The sequence below is a fragment of the Anoplolepis gracilipes genome, chromosome 5 (genome assembly GCF_047496725.1).
Source record: "Anoplolepis gracilipes chromosome 5, ASM4749672v1, whole genome shotgun sequence".
Taxonomy (NCBI): Eukaryota; Metazoa; Arthropoda; class Insecta; order Hymenoptera; family Formicidae; genus Anoplolepis; species Anoplolepis gracilipes.
The window spans coordinates 3,876,128-3,903,461 of NC_132974.1; the positions used below are offsets into that span (position 1 = coordinate 3,876,128).

General features: G+C 39.3%; 1 protein-coding gene and 1 long non-coding RNA gene across 12 annotated transcripts in view; one reads left to right on the top strand and one right to left on the bottom strand.

Annotated features, from left to right (window-relative positions):
* Positions 1 to 2,451: 2,451 nt before the first annotated feature.
* Positions 2,452 to 27,334, bottom strand: part of LOC140665792 (uncharacterized) — a 135,575-nt gene continuing 110,692 nt past the window's right edge. The window contains exons 4-5 of one of the 2 annotated variants that reach the window (XR_012046658.1): positions 13,423 to 13,626; positions 2,452 to 2,591 (exon numbers count right to left, since the gene is read on the bottom strand). This is a non-coding gene — a long non-coding RNA (uncharacterized lncRNA). Of the gene's footprint in view, positions 2,592 to 13,255; positions 13,627 to 27,334 lie in introns of those variants that run through there. The other variant, XR_012046657.1, reaches the window with a different exon arrangement.
* Positions 3,113 to 27,334, top strand: part of Zfh2 (Zn finger homeodomain 2) — a 374,611-nt gene continuing 350,389 nt past the window's right edge. For 5 of the 10 annotated variants that reach the window (XM_072892294.1, XM_072892296.1, XM_072892293.1 and 2 more), the window contains exon 1: positions 3,114 to 4,084. The gene's annotated coding sequence lies outside the window, so the exon portion shown is untranslated. Of the gene's footprint in view, positions 4,085 to 27,334 lie in introns of all 10 variants that reach the window. The other 5 variants (XM_072892289.1, XM_072892280.1, XM_072892292.1 and 2 more) reach the window with 2 other exon arrangements.

Sequence of the window (27,334 nt, forward strand, 5' to 3'; positions counted from 1 at the left end):
GCGTCTGCAGGAGTGATTTATCCTTAATGATAATACCGCACCTGGTTTCGAGCGATCAACGAGGAATGCGCATATAAGCCCATAAAGTCATGAGGGGGGCGAGTTAAAAACGCGCGGTGCAGAAAAACCCGTCGGAACGGCGATGAAGAGGAAAAAGGGCTTATCGCTAATGAAGCGAAACGCCTTCTTCGCCATCGAGCACGGCCACTGTCTTGTAAGAAGTCTCGGTACAGCGGCCGTCATGTAACGAGTTTTGTAACGGCGAATCGAATCGAACCTGCTCGCATCAAAGGGCACCGTAAAAATCGAAGACCTTCGTATTGACGGTAGCACGGTGCCCCCGCTGGTCGCGTTAATTGAACACATCTACAGCGAAATTGCGAGATTGATTTCGTTGCACCTTTCGCGCTTCGAATCTTAAATTATTATAACTGATGTATGCGATAGCTCGAAAAAAAGCCATACACGCATTCGGTACTTGATAGAAATTCGAAAGTCTTTCCGAACCAATTATATTTATCAATATATAATTTATAGTTAATACAAATCAATTAAATTTTCCATGGTTAACACAAAGATATATAAGCTTCTTTTTAATCCAATTGAATTAAGATAATAACGCGATATCGAAAACGTTCACGTAATTCACCCTTTTAATTTTACGATACATATCAGAGACGCTTACAGAGATGCAAAGAATAATATGTATAAGTTTAAGAGAGGCGCGTCTTTTGTCCATGGAACGAGACGTCTCGACTTGCGCCGATGCCATTAAGGTGGATTAAGGCCAACGTGGCTAATAAATAAAATATAATAAGAATAATAGTGGCAATTTTGCCGGCGGCCACCGGAGGAAGTCAGGTATTATAGTGCAGCGTAATGCAATCCGAGTATTTGAATACCTAATAGTTTTCAATGCATACATTAAGCCTTAAATGCCTATTACCCTGACGGCGTTGTCCTATAGCGTCTCAGGATGCTAATTTTAGCCGGGCCGAATTCGAGCCCACGTACAATACAATACATACGTCTGTATATTCTCGTATGCGTTTCTTATGTGTATGCGACATCAACGTGTGTCTTGGCAAATGAGAAAAGGCTCGTATATAATCGTGACGACGGAAGTTTTTAATACGCCGCTTCTTCTATACACCTTGCAGGACTCAGCTCTTCGGAATTCCTTCGCATTTTACGATATTAATGCAATCTCATTACCCGAAGAAAGTCACCGATTCCTGGCAAAGAAACGTGAGCCTTTTGTCATTTTTCTTTCTCTCTCTTTTTCCTCTTTCTCTCCCTCTCTTTAAATAACAATGCTGACTATTTATTTTTCCGCTATTTACTCGAGAAAACTCGATTCACTATTCATGTTCCTTTTACTTACCGACCGTTACTTTTTTTTTTTTTTTTTTTCTTATTAGCATGCGATCATTTATTCCGACGTAATGCCCGCGTCATTTACGATAAAACTTCTGAGTATTCGGCTTAAACGCAAGCAACTTTAAATGATCGCGGAGAGAACCGGAAATTAAATCGGAAGACGGAGGAAGGCCGCGATTATAAGAGAAAGAGAGAAAGAGAGAGAGAGAGAGAGAGGGGGGGGGGCGAAAGGACGAACGTACTAATTTGCCGCGTTTGAATCAGTCTGCAAAGACTGTGATCGCGTCTTCTGGCGCGAAAGGAGAATTTCTAAGTCCTCGATATGAGTCGTGTAATCCTTCGTAATGAACCTCTCAAGATCGTCAGGAAACGTTTCAAATATTTATCCAGACGAAACGTCGTTCGCGCCCTAGCTCTTAATGGCAACTTGCCATTCCTAGTAGTTTCAAGACATTATTCGAGAAATGTTAAGCCGTCGCAGCTGCACTCGGGAACTCCGAGAAGCGAAATTTGCTACTGTCCAAAGAAGTTCTCGACTTTCTTTTGCATTTCGCATTACGTATAACGAATACAGCTATAATCCTGAGAATTTAGATGCAGTTATACACATACCTTGATGTTTCGTTGCAATTACGAATATTTTGTACGCGTTATGTACATCGAATCAAATGTAATTAATCTTGTGCCACATAATTATATAATAATACAATATGATAACATTTATCTGTATAGCTTTGATATAAATAATAACGCATATGTAATGTTTTAAAAATACAAATATATAATATTCTATAGCTTTGTCGAAAAGCACTATAGAAAGTTATGACATGATCGTTTTATAATAAAATGCGTAATAATTTACGCAATATTTTATATTTTAAATTCGTATCACATATTTGACAATATAATTTATATGTATGATAATATCAAAATATGATCTTTATGCAACAGACAAATAAAGTTTAATATCAAAATATTATTAGTTTAGTGCAATAATTAATGTTAAATACCATTATATTTATATCGATCAATATTAATGAAAATAGATTTTAAAAATATGACTCACCATGTCTGCCATCAATTTATCAACTTGGCCAAATCAATATAGGTATGTCATCAATAGCTTTCCGGAATCATTCGGCAATCGCTGGTTCATCGAAATTATTTTCGGAATTATGTTCGTATGTGGTAAACACTGCATTCCTTCGACACTGTACAGAAAATTATAATTAGAAAATCTAATCAAACTTCTTTTTATAATAGTGCATAATGATTTACACATTTTATGCTTTAAAATCGTATCTTATGTCACACTTTAATTGCGACATATATGTATATCTATAACAGAATATATCAAATTGTAATCTATGCAACGACAAATAAAGCTCAAAATCGAAATGTTTATGTTTATCGCTAAATACAACATTTTTATATACAGACCAATATTGACAATTGTATGTAATTCTATGTAAAGCTATGACCACTCATCATTGATTTCATCGAAATTATATTTCCAAAATCGCGCCCGTGCGTGGTAAATGGGTAAACTGGCGTCGTGCATTCGCGAGAGACTTTATTTGGCTGCTTCATGACAGATGGCGCGGACTGTATCGTGCAACTGCGTCTAGTTGATTTTCACTGCCGCGCCGGCGAGTTCGATTGCGGGAAGCCGCGTTTCACGTTTGTTAACGACAATAAAAGGATTAATTTTTTTTTTTTTTTTTTTTTTTTTTTCGAACTGTCCGTTAGTTTAATCACCTTTCGAGATTCACGAGTCGCGTAATTTCGATGCTCGCAGATCGATCATTGTGTGTGTTCTCTATTATAATCGAAGAGATATTCGTCCAAAGATACATTACAATATTTCCGTACGAGTTGTAAATATCACCGATATGTAAACATGTTTATATAACAAGTTCCGTAATGACACACAATGGCATTGTTCGAAAAAAAATTCGTGAATTGTTTTCAGGTACGACCTACTTTGAACTTGGGTATACGTCTGCGTCGAAAGAAACACACATCACAATACATTCTCTCAATCACGATAGATTTTGTAGTCTATTTGATGAAAGTGAGAAGACTAAAGTGAAAAGATTAAGTGTTGTGATTTTAATCGCAGTTTGTTGGTGGATTTGCGTTTGATTATTTCTAATAGGCAGGTATTGTAATCTCATTTATTTGACCTATCTAATTAATGAATTCTTCACTGAATATATATCTCTTTTTCATAACATTTATTGATACAAATACAAATGAAAGAACCGCAATTCATAATAGACAGAACGCTTAGTTAACTACAATTGAGGTTAACTACTCGATTATAGATGCGTTGATTGCTTGTATATTATTAGAAGATATGGTTTTTTGTCTTCATGGATATGAGTATTGTATAAAAATCGATAAAGAGAGCGTTCATGTAAAAAGGTGCGTGGTTTTATTGTAATTGTCGCGCGAAAATTCAGTGCAAATAACACGTTAATTGTGACAATATACTCAAATTATATCAATTACCTGAGGAATATTAAGCGCGACGATCGTGATTAAATTTGATCGGTGCTCGAGTGACGATCGCGCATTTAACCTAATTAACTTCTATATAATCGTGCTGACGTGTGAGTAAGTCAAATGAACTTGGTGACAAAGACTGCTTGCGTCACCGAATCCTGCGAAAAAATTGCTGCCCTTGTTTAACAACGTGATGGTGAGTACTTTTTTTTAAGATATATTATTATGAATATAACAAAAATCAATGTAGCAGATATGTGATGTATCGTCAAAGAAATATATATAATTTTAAAACGTTGCTGAGAAAAAAATACTGATCCTCCTGGCATTTCTTGGAAAGTTTATTTAAACCAATTTATATATAATTAATCGACATACAAATTGTTGTAAATTAATTTAAAAAATATTCTGCTGAACGTTCTTTCACTTATTATTTCTTTAAATTTCGAGATCTGTTCAATGTAAGTAATTAGAAAAACTAATTAGAAAATAAATGTCGTAATTATTTGATCTTATTATTTCATCTTAATTCAATTGGATATAATTATGTTTATATTTAAAAATATCAGTGATTGAGTCTTAAATTAAATACATGCTCGCAAAATAAAAATTGATTATTGTAAGTATCGCGAGATAAAGTATAGATCATTATCTTAATTGGAATTATTTGTAGTAATGTTTTAGTCAAAATGTATTTTTTTGTACAAAATACTGATATAATATGCCATTATTTCAAAAGTATGTTACTTCAAATTTCATGTATAATCTCATCGAAGCATATTCTCTTTTGTAATTTAGAAAATTAAAAAAAGTAGAATTATAAGATAACGTTATGCTACGCATATTAATATATTAATATATTATGTCATATGCCGTCAGTGGGAAAGGGTTATATATCATATATATTATCTCGTAATGACTTTCGATACTTTTCCGCGTTGCATTACGCAAGAAAATTTCTCGGCTTTGCACGAAATCGCGAATCTCCTCCATGTCGAATCTCCTACATTCGCAAGCGTTCCGTATCGCGATAATTAATAATGGCCGGTGAGGCTTTTGTACACAAACGTGTTTCCGAGAGGCCCTCGTGGACGAGCATAATAGCGGAGTGACCGTACGAAAAAATGAGAGCTGAAGATCACCGTCGAGATATGACCCGAGATAGCGGAGCGGGCCTTATACATTCGAGCGTGCCGGAGAGGAGCGCGGATATATCTCTACCTACGTATATATAAAACACGTGCCCAGAAAATATTTAAACCAGTTTCCACTACACTCACCGCGTCTTCTCTCCTTCCTGAGAGGAAATATGAGACAGCGGACCAGTCATTGACAATTCCGCAGAAGACCGTCTAAACGAAAAAAACCTGAATCACATATGTAATCTTTCTTCATCGAATTATAAAACTGTCAAGATTTATTCAATTCTATTTAAGTAATTAAGAAATCAAATGAATAAATATTTAATTACGACAGATTAACTAATTGAATATAAATAAATTTATATTAAAAAATATTGTGATAATTGAGTAATTAAATTAAATAATCGTAAAGTTAAAATTAAATTATACATATTGTGTGTGATAAATATTTTTTACGGATATCACATTAAAATTACTTACTAGTCTATTATTATTGATTTAATTATTACCATACGTGTGATTACTGTTTTAGTCTCATTAATTGCAACGATAATAAATATAAAGATAGTAAAATTATATTTTATTACATGATTCATTATATTTTAAAGATGATCTAATTTAAGACACTAGGAAAACATATTTCTTTATTTTTTATTATGCAAAAATTATTTATATTCGCTCTTCTTAAAAGGAGTTTGTAAATGAAAATCAAAGTATGTCAAGTTTCCAAGTGTATCACAAAATGTCGTTAATCACAAAGTACGAGCCATAGAAATAATTAGAATTAATTTAGGCGGGAATGTTAAATCTAGGCAAGTGGGCCCGCCGAACAGGAATAACTCAACCGACTCTGATTAGTCTTAATGTGTTAATTAAAGAAGATGGTTGTCTGCTTCTCCTCTCCCTCTTTCGCTCGTCTTTCTTCTCCACAGTGCTCTCCGATATGTCGCCAAAGTCTGTTGATAGGTAGGACGGCATAGTGGAATCGCGATAGGGGAACATTTGAAGGAGCGAAGGGGGTAGGGAATAGAAGAGCGGTAGAAGAGAGAGAGAGAGAGTTTACCGAGTATCATATTTTATTGGGCATCGGCGTACCGACACGCACGCACACATATTCGCTTTCACGCACACGTGCCCACCGGTCGGATCATTAATCACTATTATCTCGAGGTAATTTTTCTTCGATATAATTTCGTCTGTTTACCCCCGCGCGCGAGTTGGCGCGCGAGCCTGCACACCATGAAGAGCCGGGGCACCATTTCGAAGAGAGTGGCGCCGGTTTCTCTCTCTCTTTCTCTTCTATTCTCTTCCTCCAATGCCGTTTTCATTGTCGTCTTCTTATTTTTCCTCTCCTTCTTCTTCTTCGCGGTTCGTGAACTCACGATGTCGACTTTGTGTATACATATGCCTGCAGCTTCGTTAGCCTCGACTCGCGTGTCTCCACATCGATGAGTGTCATATTCTTTGAAACTCTTTGTCCTTATCCACGCGGGGATATCATGATCTCGAGACTCACTCTAGCTAGCGCTAAATTTGCGCGCACTACCGATCAGCTGTTTCCTCACGTTGTCATCGACGCGACAACACTTTATTAAATTTCATTTAAACGCAAACTGCTAAAGTGTAAATATGTTTTATGTAAATTTATTATAATTTGAGACAAGTATTGCTAATGTAATCGATTCCTATAATTTCTATCGCATACTACATATACGCGACTTTTTACTGATTAATTAGATAATTATACATTTTTACATTAGATAATTATACATTTGATAACAAAAAGTATTTTTTAGATACACAGCATATAAAAAGTTTATTATCAAATAATAGTTTGCATTTATCCGACGATCTTTTATGATTGTTTTATTTCTCTAATGATCCATGAAATATATCCTTCAGACATTAAGTAAATGAGATAGATATTCAAAGTAGTTGATATAATTAACGATCAGATCATCGCGTCGATTAATAAAGCAGATGGAAAAAGTTATGTATAGGTTGACTATTAAAAATTCTCATTATCTATGGAGTTCTTTTAATCATTAGATAAATTAGACATCTAACAAATATCAATAATCTTGACTCGAATATTGGATAGAACGCGAGAGCATTGAAACTAATAATAATCATTGATGCAATCGAATGAGAGATTTTTGCTGCGATTTGATTTTTTTCGTTCCTTTTATACAGATATGAAAAAATCATACTTCTAAAAGAAATGTTGAGTGGTTTGTTATTATTTCATAAATGTAAATGATTATTTTATTGTACCTGGAATTCTCTTTCGCCAAAGCATCAGTAATTTGTTAGCTTCCACGATTGGTCAGGGAAGCGTGGAACTGGCGTGAAATTGCCGTAGATACAATGCAGAATATTTCGCGTAATAACTTCCGTCGTTTCAAACATTGTTTCGACATTTCATTGTTTCGATATTTCTCGCTAATTCCTCGAGTTATATCGCGTTTTAACAATGAATCAATCACGCTATATTGAAAATGCATTAAAGTCAGATATTGTTGTTAGTAATGAACATACGTAGTTGTGTTTTATTAAATCACATTTTATTAAATGTTGAAATCTCGTTTTACAAAAGTATTGGCAGGAATTTTTTGGAACTTTACAAGAAAATAGTGGAAATGGGTAGAGGGTAAGAGAGAAGTAGCAAAAATCCACTCCAAGATACTTAAGACTCGCGATGCCATTTCCGCTCTTTTCTTTTCGTGTCTCCTCGGCGTTAAAACACTAATTCTTATCCAACCACTTGTAAGACAAATAGCTATTTACACAGTTAATGCGAGTACTTGTTCGCATACTTACCCCACAGAAAGAAAGGGGGATAACTTAGCGCCATGATCTCGACCTATTGCCGCGTCTCTGTGCTATTTTAACATTGTTTGCCTCGGGGAATATGCACTTAACTTCGCGAGTCGACTAACCAATCAAAGTTGGCGAGAGCCATTGTGTTAATTCTTTCTCGGAGCGCACTCTCTCGTGGACGCTTTTGTTCCTCACACCTTTGTCCACTCGAGAGGTAATTTTATGCCGTACAATCGATAGTTCTCCACGAATACATCAAATTTTTTTTTTTTTTTTTTTGTTTGATATTAAAAGCACAAGCGCAAATAATTATTATCTTCGCATTCACGAACAATCCGATATAATTTTTCTCGTCCGCGTAGTCTTTTTTAAATTTTTCAATTCAACCGGCCCATTTTGTAACAATTCAACGAACGTCGAAGATTAAACAAACGATTATTTTGAATGAGAACTGAAACAAAAGAAAATTATATTAGCTGCAACAGAGAATTATATGTTTCGAATTACATTCGTGTAATTCGAAGACTCCATAGAGTTTCCACATTAAGTCTCTATCGTACCTCTACCAGTAAGTACCTCTCTCATCTCCCTGCTCGTCTGTGCCATCGTAGGGACTAACTATCCTTCAGTGACTAACTAAGCGCCTCGAAGATCCTGTAGATCTTTCCATGAGATGATGGTCATTCGACCAGCGGGTATAAATCACCTACGAGAAGTGTCATCCTGGAGTCCCACCTACCCCACCCCATCCCACCGCCCCCGGCATTCCTTCATTTGAATGCAACGCTCTTTCTCTGTCTCTTTTTGCCCCCATCATGCCCCTCGATCCCTCCATCGTGACATTATGAAGCATAGACACACGCAGCAGTAAATGAATATTGTATCAGTTGGCTCTGTTGTGTTGTCGGCTCTTTTTTTTTCCTCTCTCCTCAAGTCATTGTAGCAAAGGTCTACGGAGATGAACTCTTTCGACGTGTGGAAATGAACAAAGAGGCCTGTGCGCACGTCGAATGCACACGAATCGATATGTATAATTGAAATCGATGATAACACTGCGAGAGGAATCGGGTTCTGACCCGACTAGCTTGTTGCAGCGGATTCGGTTTATTGTAATTGAAAGTTAACACATCTCTGATAATATTTGTTTGCTGTGAGAATATTTCATTTATAATTGTTCCACAGTTTTTTCACAGCTGTATTAAAATTTGATAAATAATAATTTTGAAAAATAATAATTTTTTGTACACGCAATGTATAAATTACTATAATTTATAATATTATAATATTGTATTATAAATTACGAAGGAGAAATTTTAAATTCAAATCATTAACGAGATATTAGATGTACAAAAGTGTATCCTGTATAAGATTTTATAATTATAATTATATATTTTAATTTTCTGTGAAAAATATAAGACACTAAGAAAATTATATCCTTTTCTTGCGAATGGAAATGCATGATATCTTTCGACAGTACGCATGTATGTATTGTTCGCATATCTCTTTCTAACGATCTTTCAATAGCGAATGTTCACTTCCTACGCAGTTATCGTATGATATCGAATACATACATAGCATGGTAAAGTTTGTTTTTAGCGAGAGGAGGGGGAGGGGGTGGAATGACGAGTCGACGGATTGTGAGATGTTCTTAATTAATCATTCATATTCAATAACGAGAGGCCGAGCGAGAGGGCTTTGAATACTTCGACGATGATTCTGAGGTTTATCTCCGCGTGCTCGAGCACATTAATAATTAGGAGGAGAAAGAGAAGGAAAAGAAAAAAAGAGGGAGTGAGTTTGTAGTATCACTCTGTTAGTCGGTGTTGATTCGATCAACGACTGTCTGAGATTTCTTCTTCACAGCATACGGGCGAGAGAGAAACAATCAGTGTATGTCTTTGAGAAAGAGAATGTTCCTTTTGCACAGATTGAAACGATTTATGCCACATGGTGGGATCGAATTTTTTGGTCCTCTTGTTAATCGAAATCGAACGAAAAGCACTCTGAAGATTAAAATTCTTTTCTTTTATTTGTACAGCTCATTGTAATATATTTTTATTTATTTAAATAATTACATACTTAGGGAGAAATTATATCATTCTATTTTTAATGCCTTTTTAGATATAAATAAATTTGTTTCTCTCATTTGATCCGACTGATATTAAAGACAGTATCGTTTTAAATAATTACAGAGAATCAAGTTTTATTATTTAACTATTTTTTGATAACAGAAAAAATTAATTAAAAATATATCTTCGTAATGTTTTTACTAGATCGTTCGATAATTTTTCAAATTCCATGTCATGGCTATCGCGAAATCACTTTGAAAAAGATCCGGCATGTAGTCCCTCGACACGCACAATTACAACTGTAAAGTCACGGAGTGACCGGTTAAGATCTTCGCTAATTATCATCATTTATAATTGTCCCTTCTCGTGTCTCTCCTACCGCGGCCCGACCTCGCGGAGGGTGGGAAGCAAGCGAGCAGACATATTCCGTCTTTCTCCGCTCCTCGAGGTTTAATATTTCAAATAAATGCGTGCATTAACGCGCTATCTCGGCACGATCCTCTGTTGACTCCTAACAACGTCGAGCGAGCCACTATTATGACTTATCTGACCGTAAGTCTTGTTACAATGCCTCCCCCGTTGTCCTGCTATACACCCCTGCTGTCTCCATTCCATTGCTAATAGCTGCTCTTAATATGGCATTGCCAGGCAATATCATATATGTTAAGAAGATATTAAAATATTCGATATAAAATAAATGATTTCAATTTCAAAAATTTACAAATAATATATAAACCGACATATCTAAATAAAAAGCGCGAACAAGTGTCCTACTGTTTGCAATAAAATTCAAAAATTAAAGTCTGCACAAATTAAACATATATAAACAACATATGTATTATATATGATAAAACCAAATATATATATAATTAAATTTATATGTCATATCGTATATTATTTGTTCAGATATTTCCGCATTGTTAGATTAACATCATTTATTTGATTAAACATGAACAATAGAACTATCCGGAGGTTAAAAGGTTCTCTCAGTTGGACTGATGCGTTTACTCTACGCGAGTAATAAGTCACCGGATAAAACATTCGTTGCCACTTGTGCGTATCCATTAAGAGATCGGTGGGTTCTCGTTAATTCTAATGATGCAGATCACCCCTCACCGCACTTTCGTCTCATCTCTGTCTGGAAATATGAGAAAGACGCTCCCCCAAGCAGCGTTGGTCGTGTCACGTCTTCGAATTTATCTTCGGCTCATTAATAAGAGTAGACAAGTATCGATATAGAAATAAGGGCCGAAGACAGTGGACCTAACCTAACCAAAGCGAAAGGACGAATAAACAAGGAGCAGAAGGAAAGTTAGACCAGGTAATCTCTCGTTTATCAGTCAGGTCTCCTGGTCGCGTTTCTCGGTCATCAGTCATTAACGCGCTACCGGGTATCTGTGAAAATGTTCTGCTGTTTAATGAGCCGATCGTAATGGCAGGATCTGGTCCGGACATCATTCGGTAGGGCGGACAGGTTTCGACCTTGTAACGACGACCGGCCTGTCCGAAACATTCCCGCGAGAGTTTGTAATTTCGTAACTGATCGTGAGATTCCTTCATATTTGTCCTTCGAACTTGACTGTTCTCGGGAAATTAGGATTATTTCATTTCTTGATAGATTAGAGTATTTTCAAAAAAAATTTCTTAATCTCTCCAGACTACAACAATTTTAATACAAAATTTAATTGAATGACAATGAGTTATTGTAATATCTCGAGTATTTAATATAAAAAAGAAATTTCAATTGTCATTTTTCAAACAATTTTCGATGCGGATAAATTAATATTAAACAATTAAAATTATTAAATAAAATATAGAATGAAGAAAGAGAAATTAAATATATTATTAAAAGTCAATTTTTAATATACTTAACATGTAGATAAGAACTATCATGTAAATTATAAATTTATCGTTAGCAACGCTATTCTGAAAGCGCGATAAATGTTTCAGCATCCGTGATCCATAATAGAAAAATTGCTCTTGCATATCTGGTAACGAGAGGAGAACATCATCGTAAGACACATTCCTACTCAGAGATTTCGTATCGACCGCACCCTTTAGCCGTGAGGCCCTCATACACACTTACTCTCGCCCTCTTGAAAAAAATACCACACCCCCCGCCGTGAGTCAGTTCTCCACTTCCCTCGCGCTTCTTTGCGCGCTTTCCTCTATCTCTCTTTTTCTCTTTCTCTCATCCCACTCCTAATATATATTTAATCAGGCCCGAAAGAGAGTGCGCTCGCGCGGCCGTACGAGAAGGAACTTAAAATCTCGACTCACACTCGACACACGATGGTCACCCACACTCAGACCGGGAACATTAAGCTGACACCCACACGAACGCCGCGGAGAGACCTTCCTTGTTCTTTTTCTCCCGCTCGTTCGTTCCTTCTCCCACCTGCCGTCACCAGTCGCGGCGCTCTCCTTCTCGAATGGATTCGAACACCTTTTTTGAATCAGAGGGTCAAGCGACTCGGCCGTAGATCATCTTAATGCCTCCATTGTTGTTTTAGGATGCCCGCGCCTGTACCGGGTCTCCGCCGCGATAATGTCGACGTATCTCGCGCGAGAGCAAGGAGAGAAAAAGGACGAGGAGAGAAACAGGCCAGAAAGAGAAAGAAAAGAGAGCGACAGAGAGAGAACAGAGAGGATGCGGGAGAGGAAAGAGATATGCGTTATTGACCAAATTCCAGGGCGTGTCTCGACACTTTAATGTCTTTTCGTGCCGTAGGATTGCGCCCAACGTGCGATGCACACACCGTGTATATCGCGCGCTCCCGATGTGTCCCGAACTTTTATTGCGGTCGAAAGTGAATTTTTACTTTATGCTGCGAGTCATTCGGCCCCCGACCCGACTGATCTTCCGCAGTGTGTACGGCCCGCTGAGCTTTCCGAAACGAATTCTTTTCAGAATTGGCTCATAGTACTCCTTTGTCGCGTATTATATGTCCCATCGACCGTAATGGAGAGAGATATAAGAATAATTTTCCCCCAATTTATCGTTACGCGTTGATTTTTTATTATTAGTCTCCTTTAATTCAAATCCACATAGATTACGTGAATTATGTGGCGAATTTGTCGTCAGCAAAATTATAATAATCGCGATGAGAACATAAGAGCAATCGAAATCTCTTACGAAAATATCACATCTTTATTTTTTATATTCTCTGTAAAACGTGATTCTTACTCACTGATGGTTGTGCACGGATACATCTTTCGTCTTTAGCGATATATCGGAATAATCACGCACGTTTTTTTTTTTTCTTTTTTTTTGTACATTCCACTGTACGTGGTCCATTTTTTCGATACTTTCCAACGATTTCAGAATCCGGCGTGGCGAACAGGAAAGGCCACTCTTGGTCGGCTTGTAAATCCGCTGCTCCTTGTAAATCCACCTGTAATTCGCCGGACAAGGGGACGCAAACGCGGGAAAGAAACCGAAAGGGGGAAAGAGAGAGATGGAAGAGAAAGAAGAATTACGATCGACACGGATCGCGAATTACCTTTCGGAACAGGCCGCGGTAGACACCGGAGGTCGCAGCCGTTGACATCGGAAACTACTTCGATCTTCGATTGCCCGTTCGCGCGATCCACCTGGCCTCAGATTTAGACCCCGAGAAGGGTCCGGTGAAGGGGCCCTGACCTTCGTGAAAAATTCCTTTTCGCCGAAGAAACAATCTTCTTGGCTTCTGCATAATTTAATTCACCTGCATAAGCAAAACGTAAATAAAGAAATAAATTGAAATTAGCTTTTTACATTAGTGAATTACATTACATGAAAAATTATTCCACAGTCTTTGCAAGCGGCATGAAAATTCACAAAATATTTAAAATATGTCTGAAAAAACGTTATGAAAAATTAGAACGATTGTTTAATTTCTCTATGATCTTTTTAGATATTTGCATTATGTAGATTCTTTCAAATGTTTTTTTGTTTTTATCAAAAAGATATAAAAAAGTTAAGATAAAAAATAAATAATATCGGTTTTTTATACATTAATTCTATTAGAGATTTCTTTGTATAAATTGAATATGCATTATATAGTTGCATTACAAAGAATCGATTTTTATCGATCAATGTAGATGCACTTATTGACGAAAGATAGATATCTTTGCGTAGGAGTGAGAGTAGCAAAGCAAATAGAAGATGGGGCACGTGTAATAAGAAGGGCGCAAGGTGGGAGAGGGCAAAAAAGAGCATTAAGAGTTAGACAGGTAGAAATCAGAACCCAGCCCTGACTAATCCGACCGTAGATCTGATCTCGCATCAATAACCTTAATAAACCAACAACCACTCACGCTAACGTGTAACGCACGACGCAGACGCGCGATATCACGTGGTCCTTCTCCCGGGCCCTTTAGCTCCGGGGCCCTCTACCCACAATGCTCCAGCTCGATTGGCATTTAACCCAAGGTCCCGGAGCTCTTTTACGAACCACCTTCGGACGCGCCGCGCGCGCACTCGAGCTCATCTTCGACGCTCTCAAGATCGATGAAGTTGGTACTTTTTGCCGCGGCGAAATTCAATTTGGCTCGGCACCGGGTTAGCGAATCTAAATGCGCGACCAATTCGTATCGGCGAATTGATCATTATCCTCGCGAATCCTCGGCGGATTCACTATAATATCTTGGACTCGCGATTTACTGGCAAGATACCTCAATATCAGACCTTTTTTATACATCGCGTTTTATTTCTCTTTAATATATCAATTTCTCTTTCTCTTTGCGCACTCTACCGAGATGTTGATGAAAATTTTGCAACCATCCATTCGCGCGATTTCTATTTCTACGCGGTTTTTTTTTCGGAAATATACGCACGCGCAAGATTTAGGACCCCCAAACATATCGACATAACAACGAATTTCGGCACTGTCGACTGTTATACGCGGCGAGCGACATAAACTCGGCTCGTAACGGCGTTTGCTATGGAGATTTCCTTGCTCTGGTCCTCTCACCCTCATTCGCAAGTCCGGATGAAGGAGTTGAAGACGACGGAGCGGGAGCAGGAGGAAAGGAGTAGTAGGTGGAGGAGACGTGGCATATGCATAAGCGCGAACCTTACCGGTCTCTGACACCTTCGAACCGCTAAACCTCCTGCCCGCGCCTCACCAATCTCGCCTTTTTCTTCTTCAGACCTTTTTGGCTTTCGCCCGGGCTCGTTCTTTCGTTGGTTAATTAGATTTTGATGGCCGACGCGAGCATTTGCATTTGCATGCTTTATCCCGCAGATTCGCCGTTCCTCTCGCGCTCGCATTCTTTGCTCTCTACTCTCTTTGTCAGACTGGAAACGAGGCGAGAGAAAGAGAAAGAAAGAAAGAAAGAAAGAGATAGCAGAAAGATACCGCAGAATGTTCTTTGGGCGCATTTTATTGCTTTTTCTCTGTCTCTCTCTCTCTCTCTCTCTCTCTTTCTCATTCTTCTTTTCCGCATTATTTTCTTGCTCCGCAGGGGAGAAACGTTTAGACCTGCAAACGTTTAACTCCAAAGCGATTTAGCGGCCCAGGGGCCAAGTGTCAACAAGCCCGCACTGTCCAGATACGCACGTACGATCTAAGTGCAATATTTCAAAACTCTGGCCCTTGGTTCATCCTTTCTTCTCTCTTTCATTCACTCTTTAACTTTCTCTTGTCTTTTTATTATTCCGTGACGGACAAAATCTGGTCAGCACGCCTGTCAATTTATAAGCACATCTTGTTTTCATATCTGATTCCTTTTGTTTGTTAATAATTCTTGACAATTATCAACATTGACGTTAAGCTCGAAAGTGATAATCATATAATGGCAAAAGATCATTTAAAAAAATATTAGAGACTTAGTCTCTTATATCTTATTTTATTCTCTTTGCTTTCAAAGATTAATTTTATTGTCAAATGTGGTGGCTAACATCTTTCAAAGTTTACTTTGCCATTATTTTTTCAATAAACATTCTATGTTTATTGAAAAAATAGTAGGAAAGAATAAATTGTTAAATATTTTCAAATATTGTGATATTAAATTATGTACTGATAAAAAATAAATTTTTTTCTTCAAAGCGTTTTTTTACGAATGTCCGAATAATGTAGTTAAAACTTTACATCAATGTAATAAAATTATAGCTTTGATGAGTTATGTTGCTCTTAAAACTGGATTGTATATACATAAGTACATGGTAGCCGCCGAACTTTGTTGTCGACCTACATAAAAATTCGCGAATCAGCCCGATTACGGGAGAGTTTCGCGCGTCTCGAATTCCGACACGACGGCATCGAAGGAACGAGAATACCTGGCGTGAGGGCAAACGTCAAAACACACCTCGTCCACCCACACGTGCGCGGACTCGTTCGGACTTACACGCTCGCGCACGCACGCACGCACACATACACGCGCGCGCGTTCAAGATTCCTATGGAGCGACCAATGACTGGAATGACTTGCACTCGATGTCGAACCGAAGATCCCTCTCGGTCTTCCACTCCGCTCCCCCTCGTCCACCCGTTCATCGTCTCCGTTCGGGCTCGCTCGGGTTACCTTCTCCGAGGGAGGTGCGGGCTTAATTTAATTAATTCCATGCGCCATCTTGACAAGTGTGCGCCCCGTACGTGCATCCACAGAGAATAATTTTCATACTCATCCACCTTCCCCTTCCCCTCTCCTATCTTCCGGCCCTGTCTCTCTTCTCTTCGCCGATCCCTCACCTCGTTCACCGGCTCCTCTTCGTCCGCCACCTCGTCTCACAGACCCTCGCTCCGAACGCTCGAACCGTTTCTTCGGTTATCAGATCCCCGATTCATACTCGTCAAGCGCGAGCACGCTGCGAGGAGGCAAGGGAGAGGGGGGAGAAGGGGGTTGGGAGGTCAGGAGAAAAAAAAGACGCATTTATCTGCTTCCATCTCGCTGGGATCATTTGTCTTTTTGATGTCGCGCCGTATCTGATTCGTTAATTGCGAGACCTTGCGTGTGATCGACTCTTCTCGGCTCATACAGGGAAAACGAAGAGTGTAGGAAATGAATGCGGTGCACGAGGATGATACCTCTGATACTGTTATGGATTTATCTGCAGAACGTTAGGATCGAAGTTACTATATGCTTGCTGGAACACATTCGTAAATTAATCTCGGTGATCTAGAGAGTAGGTCGATGCTTATAGGTGATAATTCGTGAATAGAATAGGTCAGGAATTTTAAACATGGATGAACTGAATAATCGTGAAAAAACATCAGACTCATAAGATTTAAAAGTTATAATGCATATAAGATCTGGTATATTAAAAAATAGATACATATATATTTTCAAAAATCGATTCACATTATACCACACAATAAAATAATTTTCTATAATATCTAAACATATTCATTTATATTGTTATCTACAACGAAACACAAATATTACACAATACAATATTACGTTAATATTTATGAAAAAATATTATGTCATATTTTATCGTATCAAATGTCATTGTTATATAATGTGAATTAATATGAAATCTGTTAGTATATGAACTAATAGTTTATGAAAACATCGGATAAAAAAATTTATGTTTAACAAGAAATTTAAAAAGAAATTATTTCGTTATTCTTTAAGACTTAAAAAGAACGCATAATTCTCAGGTTGTCAGAGTTCACACATATATAAATACTATATACATATATATGGATACATAATGAAGCATAGTGTAAAATTCACTCGCGTTGCTATTGACAGAACTTGCAAAGCTTACGGGCCAGTAAAAATTCTTGGACAGCGAGCAACAAAAGTACAGACATCAGTGGACGTGTGCGTTATACGCAGAGATGGAGATAAATCACAAATCGGTGGGCTGGATCTCTGAAACGATTTACTACGGTCTTCCCGAAAATAACCAGCGTTTAAAAAATTTCAAATAATTACGTACAGGCGAGGAACGCAAAAATGCGCGATCCGTCGGGCCACTTTGCGTTCCACCCGCGGTCGCTCAAGGCGATACCGTTGTTGAGCATCAGCCGCAGGAAGGAAAGGAAAGAAGACGAGTCCGTCATTTAAGTCACCGGCCTCAAACCTTTAGCGCAGATTTATGGGTAATCGAGCGGCAAAGGCGGCTATCATCCGCGACGAGTTACCGAGGTTTCGCTCTTCCATCGACCAGACACAATCGAAACGCTCGCCAAAACCGAAAGTTGCAAACAGAGAGAAATTTATACAACGCGATTCGCACAACAAAAGTCCTCGAAATATTCCGCTGTATTCTCTTCAGAAGGTTCTTCGAAAATCGATTCTCTCTCTCTCTCTCTCTCTCTCTCTCTCTCTCTCTCTCTCTCTCTCTCTCTCTCTCTCTATCTCTCTCTGATAAATGTTGGAATTTGCGCGTCATATCACTGTGCAGGCATTTAAGAATAAAGAATAATATATTATAGATGTGCGCTTGATTTCTTTTGCGAATAATCATCTTCTTTTAATAGTGAATAGTATATAAATATATTATAATATATTATATATAATATATTATAAAATATATATATCAAAAATAATTTTGAAATTTACATCACGAATAAAAGAAATGTCTATCAATGTTTTTTTTTTTTTTTTTTAGAATATTATCCGTTCACAAACATTTTGCAAACGTTTTGCTATCTATCATTATTGATTATCTATCATTAAAAGAAAGTGACAATTGATTAACGATACCACGTACATTTGCCATGTAGTCAAAAGACTGGGACTGATCATTCTTCAATGATCGATACATTCCTTTGTAAAACATGTCGCATTCTCACAGGATGGCATTTAAGCTCCCTAATTTCCGATCAATCAAGAAACTTTTCGTGGAAATAAAAAATAAATGATGATGATACGCCAGGCGATTTCTGTTGCTAACTAGACGCACAATGCCCTGGCATTAGAGGATCTTACGTTCGGATTAGGCTTGTCAGACTTGGTGACCACTGATGGCACAAATAAAGTCGATAAGAGAGAAAGAGACAGAGAGAAATAAGGGAGAGGTAGAGAAATCGTCGCGAGATTTTCGATATTGAAGGTGCGAGGAAGTGCGTACGAGAAGGGAGAGGAGAAGATGTGAGATAACCTCTCTCTTCATCGGGAGCGATGAGAAATAGAAAACGAAGAATGACCCCTTGAGATTGGTCCGTTGTGAGAGGTATCAGGGTATCAGGGATGATGGTCTGGAGTGAAAGAAAAAGAGAGAGAGAGATTCCCGCGATCGATAACTAACTCAGCGTGATTACTGAAAAATGGCTGTCAAACATTCTTGTCCTTTTAACTCATGGGCCACCCCACCCACAGAGATCGTCCTCTCTCTTGATTTTTTCACTGTCCCTCCAACGTCATTCTCTGCTTCTTCGCCCTCCTCGCTAGAGGAGGCTCAGACGAGAGGAGACTAATGGTTTACGAACGTGACGGGCCGTGGTTCTTCTCAACGAGCACAGATCACTAATTTCCGGGATCCTGCTGCGGGTACCGAAATCTTCTCGATTTGGTATTCGAGTACTCGTGTTCTTTAATGATTCTTTTATCGATCTTATCAATTTTACATTTTGCGATTATATTTACATCCTCTTTAATATGAATAAGCGCTCGCGAATTTTCGTGCTGCTTTTAAAAATCAATTATTGTGAATTTATTATGCTTATGTGAAGACTAGAGTTCCTAGTAGAAGAACATATTTATAATATTTGTTATATTACAGAATCTATCGTTTGAACGAATTTGCTTTCTTATAATAAATATTTCTAATAATGGTTAGACAAAATATATATTAAATATTACTTATATTCTGCTAAATACTTTATTAATCTGAATCATATGTTATAATAATCAATATTATTGAGTCTTAATTTTTTAGATATGTATGTTTTAATATAGAATCATTAAAATTAGAATGATTATTTATGATCAAATATGTTTTATTAAAGCGCAATTTTTTTTATATTCGATATTTCGCATATGGATATTCGTTCGACAATACTTCATGAAAGGTTCGTATATTTATATTATCTATAGTTGTCATCCTTTAATAGAAATGATGTGGCATCGAGTATCCCGCTATTCTGTCGAAATTTCACGCACGTATCCACCCGCTGTTACACGCGACGTAACACAAACGGAGACGCTGCTCGGTTAAAGTCAGCGGCAGCCGCTAGTGAGATTATGAACGAGCTCGACTTAAGGAAGGTCCGTCTGTGTTCAAGGGTTGTGCTCTCGCTATATTTATTTATTTTTTACCCTTCTAAGAGCTCAATCTTTTCCGCTCTAACGACTGTTATATATTTTTCTGTAAATGGTTTCTAACGACGTGGCTATCATAATCTGCCACAACGGAGTATAGTAGCGGAAGAACCTACTTCTTGAATATGCTCAAACGGAAAGTATATTATAATTTAAAATATAGAAAAAAATGAAATATTCTACAATTTATATATGGGATAAAATTTTCTTTTTCCCTATTATTTTTTATTATTTATCTTTTTATTTTTTTATCAATCAGTAGGATATATTTCAAAACTTTCTAATTTATTTAAAAAATGGACAAAATTTTTTTAGTATCTATAATCATCAATGGTTTATTAATCATGTAGAAAAAAAAGCTCACGAAAAGTTTTGGCATTGAAAGAATTAACTCATTTTTTTTTTATCAGAGAAAATGCGAAATTGAAAAGAAGCACTTTAAGCGATCCGTTTCAAATCGTGCGTTCTAGCGCATCACGAAGTGAACGCGCGCACGTCTTCGTCTTGTCGGACAATCAACGAGAATCGACGAGAACCGGACAGATAGGAGAAGGAAGGCAGAAGGAAGGGAGAGAGCGCGGCGGCGGCGGCGGCGGCGGAAAGGAAGAATAAGGAGGGAGAGGTGCGGAGGTGAATGCGCGCGGAGAATATGGCGAATGAGGCCGAGAGAGGAGAGCGGAGATCGGGTCTGGTCCCGCGTGTTGCCCGGGGGTGCCAACCGCAGGATAATAATTTTATAATTGGGGGAATTACTCTGGCTCGCCGTAGTACAGTCTCGTCCGTGTACCACGGCGTGGGAGGGTCCGCCGACATTGTTTCCATCCGGACGTACGACCGAGCGATCTCCACACCGGCTGTATCTCCGGGACGGTGCCGTGGGTGAGATATGGCCGCATAATCATCGAATCATTATATCCACTCTCGAAATACCACGGGTCCGCGTAGCCACGGCCGAATTATAAGATTACGCGCCCGCGCGCGCGGCTTACTCGTTAAAAAGATTATGAGCACTTTATCACGAGGGAGAAACCTAACCCACGGGGCCCATGGTCCATGGTCCATGGTCCATGGTCCATGGTCCATGGTGTTGCGCGCGCATCTTCCTGCCGGCGCGGCGCGGCGCGCATCCCGCCGTATCCTGAAGGTCCTGTCGCGCGGGACGGCCCGTTTAACCCGTGACCCGCGGGCTTCTCGCTGCTTCTCCGGTGTCCAGAAAAATGATTGACCCGACGTTGTCCCGCGGGACAGGATACCGTGCATGGAAAATGACGCTCTGTAATTATCGAGCGATTTAGTAATTTCATGCGAGAAGTTGCCGACCGGAGCTCCTTGGGTTCTCATCATTCATGCGTGAAACCACTCACGATCTCTATCTCGCTGTTTCACATTATTTTTTTCTCTACTCGTTCTTTAATTCATTAACGGCGACGTGTAAATGCGATTTCGTATTAATATCGGCGGTATTCAAATGCGCCAAGATCAGCGAGAGGCATCGCGGATCTATGCAATGTGTACGATCATTATCTCAGACAATTACCTCTTATTCCTCGAACCTCACGCCTTATCCGTACTGAAAGCAACAACAGAGTTGTACGCCCGCAGGGGTGTACGGAGTATTCTCTCTCATATGGTATGTTCGTAGCAACTTCTTCTAGATTGTCCGACAAGACGTGGCAATCGTGACCCTCCACCTTCTCGTTTCATCTCTTGGATGCTTTATATATTCCTCTCTTTTTTTTTTCCTCCTCAACAATGATGAGAGATCTGAATTGCTATTCTAATTCAACCAGCATCCAATCGTAAAACATCACTACAAGGTTATTTCACTGCATAAGCTCGACGCATACAAACATTATACGCGAGGCCCTTGAAAGTGCATCGTATATTATAGGGTCAATATCCTGAATCTATTTTGTGGAAATAAGTATTCTCCAAACACGAAGTATAATTGTAGTTAATTGTATTAAAACTTTGGGTTAATTTATCATATCACAATATATATGTATATATTATCTAAAATGCAATTTTATATGCCTTAAATATTTTAATGGAACTTTTGAATTAAATTTTTTTACTTTTATATATAATGTAAATTTTTGATAATAAAAATGCGATTTCTTCTTCGCAAAGCAGCGTTGTTTTGAGAATAAGTAAGAAAAGAGAATATGTCATGTAAAATTTTCGCATACTTCACAATATCGCGGTAAAAATAAAAGACAAGTAAATTGCGATAAGATTTTCTCGCACGATAAAATGACCTCGCCGCGCGTGAAGTCGAAGCTTAATATGGGCCAATCCATATTCTAATCCCTCGGGATTGCACGATTACGAGGTTCGAGCAACGAAGCGTACGATATTCGCGGCCGAATGCAACAGGGCGTGCAGATCATGGCCGAGAGGAATGATTGGGTTCGCACGAAGGATGAGAATGATGATGCGGAGAGAGGGGAACGAGGCGTTCGTATTTCGTGAGGCTGCTAAGGTCGTTGGTTAGTTGCTTGGAAATCGAAATAATGAGGCATCGCCTCCTGGGCATAGTCATTGGATCACGTGCCACTGCGGTCGCGATCATTTTCCATTATTATTGTTATCGATCGAGACGTTCCCTGCCTCTCCACCTCCCCACCTCCACTCGCTTTCTTCCTTCTCCTTCCCCTCTCCCCCGACCGATATTGTGACGACTTGTGGTGTATTTCGAAGGATAGAAATAACTCGAGTAAATTTAACTTTCGATCTCATTTCGGAATATGCATACCTGCATGATTACACGCAACCGATCCGTGGAATGGTTCGTTAAGTTTCACATCGATTCGATTTCGTCTCAATCGAACGTGAATTCAATAAGCGTCAATGAAATGAAACTATATTTTTAGAATCGCATTCTATGCATTCTCAATAATCAGATATTGTCGCTTAATTAATCCAAACATCTTTTATTGCTTGCATAGATATATGACACTTTTATATGCAAATGAATGAATTTTTTTATTCGAAAAATATCGGAAAAATAATTATTTACAATGTATCATATATTGTAAGAAAAGATTGCTACAACGATGCGTGGAAGACTTTTCATAAAATTTTGAAAGTAATAATTTCGTATATTCTTTACACAAATAAAAATCTCTCAGAATGTTTCTTGCAACACTTTTATAATTCGATATTTCGTAAGAGAGACAGAGATTGTTCGCAGGTGGTAATACAACAGATTGCAGCGAGAAATTTTTAATCCTTTTATCGTTAAGTGGCGGTCATTACCGGGCGTGCGTTATATCGAAACTTCGGCAATAAAGAAGTTCCGCAAACTGGTATACGGTTCGTTCATTACACGAGGCGGAATGGCTCAAGCGATCTTGAACGTCGGTTCCATCCACTTAGGCAGATTCTTGGGTGAATTCCAGTGGACAGCTGGTCCATCACGGAGCCGGGGGTCTAATCTAATCGCCAAAAACTAACTCTGCGCGCGCGCGAAGAGAAACTCCCTTCATTTCGTTCGCGATATACATCGCCCTTTCCTTCCTCTTCCTTGCGGTGGACTTACGAAAGTTAACAAACTTTAGGAACGTGGACCGCAACGAGAGAGAACCCCTCGAGAGGTGGCGCCTCATCCAGGGTTATTAGTAAAGTTCTTACCGCGCGTAAGGCATCTCCTTAATTACGCTCTTTTAGCGGCAGTATTAATATCGGCGAACTTTGATTTATCGCGGCAACAAAAAATTGTCGCGGTCCAGGCTAATGAGATTAAGAAATGTTGTTTTAGAGAACGCGCTATCGGATATCGTACTACAGATATTTCGAAATCTCAATTTAAACATTATTCGGTATTATGTCTAACGCATATCTCGAGTAATAAAGTAGATATCTTTATTTAATAATAGTAATTTTCGTTGTATTCAAACTAAATATTTTCCTTACATTAAGTACAATCTGTCGCAATCTGTCATGTAGCATATAATTACGAGCAGTAAGTTTACCTCAATCGGCGCAACATCATCGCTGCTACTGACTGACTTTTCTTCTCGCTTTTAGACATCGCTCTACAGATATCACTCATCGATATATGCTTACGCGTTATTCGCTAACGGTACCGTTACACCCAGCCACGCGATCGAAAGTGCAGATATATCCGGGGGTCCCCTCGACGTAGGTTCCACCGGTGTAACGTTTCGTTCCCCGTCATCGCGTTCACGCGGAAAGATAGTCGAAGCTGGTTGCGCAGATAGTTGCATGCAGCGAGCAGAACCCTAAGCGACCATTAGAGCCTGTGCGCGAGCACGGTCCGGCGGAACCGAGTTGTATAATGATCGGTAAGAGAGGTCGCGGGGTACACCTGGAGAGGGACGGAAGGGGGGCACCGGCCGGAGATGGCCGATAAGTAGAAAATCGATGATTCGGAGGCATGCTAATTCCAGGTATAGAACCCACCCGGCCGCCTTCGTGCTCTCTCATGACGGCGCGGCGCTCGCCGTCGGCATTAATGTAACGAGATATCGCGGTCGAGAGCGAGAGGCTACAACGCCGCTCTGATGAGACTCCACTCTCGTTCCCTGGATTGTGACAGTCTCCATTTTCAAGCTTGTTACCGGTAATCAGCGTTTGACATGGAAGAACGAACGGATGGCGGAGCGCGTTGAAAGCCGCGTACTCTTCTCGCATACCTCGACACACGAAAAGTGTTGGCTAATAACGGAAATGAAATCCGCGATCGATTCTATTTTTTATCCTAAAGCGTTTCAAGATTTTCATTCGTAGGAATAATTTATATAAAGAGAAGTATAGGAATATATTTTATTCTCTTTATTTTTTCGAGAGAAACCATTTGTAATTACTCGTGTAGTGCGTTTCACGTCCACGTAGCACATTACGTGTGTATATGCGATACGGAATTAAGATTTTATTTAATGTTTCGTTGTCTCCAAAACTTAATAAGTATATTTAAAGACAAGTTTCTAGTATTTTTTTTTTTCATACTTATTATTTCGAAATATATTCGGACATCTTAATTTAAAATTTTTTTTCAAATTAGTTTTATTTACTATATCATTTTTTAAATGTATATTTTTTAATTATTTTGCCTGTAGGCACTATCTGCTTTGAAGGCTGAGTAATCAACTGTTGGATTCGCCCAATGGTTAAGACTTATTGCGATTTTTTTTCTTTAGCTAGGTGCGAACGAGGCAGAATTGAACGGCGCATATAATATATTTCCATCTCAGTTACCAGCGTAGGCTATGTTGCTTAATGATGAGAATATTTCACAGGCTGAAAATCAATGGTTCGAAGAGAGCTAAGCTAATTCCGAGCGTAAAACCCGCTTCGGTCATCGTGCCCTCTCACGTGTCGAGCCGCGCTCGCCGACGGCATTAATGTAACAAGAAATTGTGGTCGAGTCGGCCGCGCGAGCCGGTGATGGCACTCTATTTGCTCGCATTATGACATTTCCCGTCTATTCCCGGGCTTGATACCAATAATCCTCGCGCGTGTGTTGCACGCTTACGTCTGTCCGCGAGGAAAGCAAGCACGTCTTCGCTTATGCAATTTGCATTCGCGCGTGTATGCGTCGTATCGGTATTCCTCATCCGTTTTCTCCATCTGCTCGCTCCCTTAGGATCGTTACGGGTTTATGTCGCGATGTGCTTAGCGCAACTCGTAAATTCGTCCGGACATCGTGCGTGTATTGCACGACGACGGCGGATTCATTCCACTGGAGATTGTCACGCTTCGAGTCTTTTCGTCGAGCGCGCGCTTCCTTATGGTTATCGGAGCAGGTAAACGAGAGAAGCCCAATTTCGATATTAATATTTTACAAGCTAAACTGTGCATAAATGTTTTCCTATCAAATGTGTGTGTGTATTTGTAAATCGATAATTATAAATTATATCAATATTAATTATTACCACTTTTTTACGGATCGAAATATATATACAAGCCACACTTGAAAGGAAGAAAGAAAAAAAAGCGATTGTATTTTCATATACAATATATTATAGAGTAAAACTGAATTAAAATACATAGATAAAGATAATAAATAAAGAGATTTATAATATATTTCATATATTCAGCACAGAGAGACGAATTTGAACTCTCTCTCTCTCGCACATAAAAAAATTGGTTATATCCTACGCCACTGTGAGCGAGTTACGCAATACGTTTCGAAGAATGGTAGGCTGAAATATTCCACGGAAATCTCCATGGTCGGACCGACGGATGGCACAAAATCCGCCAACGGTGGGCCTGACGGCCCGATTCCCGTAGGGCTAATTACCGAGGCACACTGTAATTAATCCGTTGCCGAACGACGACGCACACCGTCCGGCTCATTGTCGGGATTCGTCGGATCCCTTCTATCTCTCCCCCCTGCCGCTTCTGTTTTTCGCGTGCACGCGCGCACCCCGGACCTTTTGATGCGGCGCATATGAAAGGGGTTTTCGGGGAGGAGGGCGGAAAAGAGAACACGCGCGAGGAAAAAAACTCACGAACTCACGGGGCCCAAAGGGTGCTTCCACCTTTTCGAAACCGTGTCAGGGCTCGCTGAAAGAGGATGAATGGACGAGGGAGGACGTTTAGAAGCTGCTTTCTCTTTTTTTTTTCTTTTCTTCCACCCGCCTATTCTCTCTCCCCGAGCTCTACCTCTTTCCTCTTCTCTCTGGAGAAGAGAGGAGAGAGGGGAGGCTTCCCTACTTCATCCGAGCGCGCGTATGAGCTCCTCGGTCCCTTTTGTCCTCTGATACCGGATCGGAAATTAGCTGCCTTCCAGCTATCGCTTTGTTTTCCCACCGCACCGGGCCCCGCCCCAAAAAACTACTTATTACGCTAATTATACGCGGATGCCGCGCGCGTCCGACCCCCTTTACCGCCCACCCGCCGCTTATAATCCCCTCGGCGCGTATGTCGCGGTCTTTTTGTTCCCCGCGCGATTACCGCCAACTGTCGAACCGCGTGCCCGCTGTCGATTAAATCCGGTATTTAGGCAGCGCGCTGGAAACACCGTTGATTCGCGTCTCTTTCTCTTCCGTCGCATTCAACGTTAGCCGCTAAGTCGCGGCTCGTGAGGAGGTTAACACGCGATGCACGTTTAAAAACAGGGCTTCCTTTTGCCTGTTTCCGCATATGCGGAAGAAAAGGAAGAAAGAAAACGGGGCATCTTGTGTAAAATGACTATATACATTGGAAATGGCGGTATCGAACCTGGTGTTCTACGACAGAAAATTGTAATAAA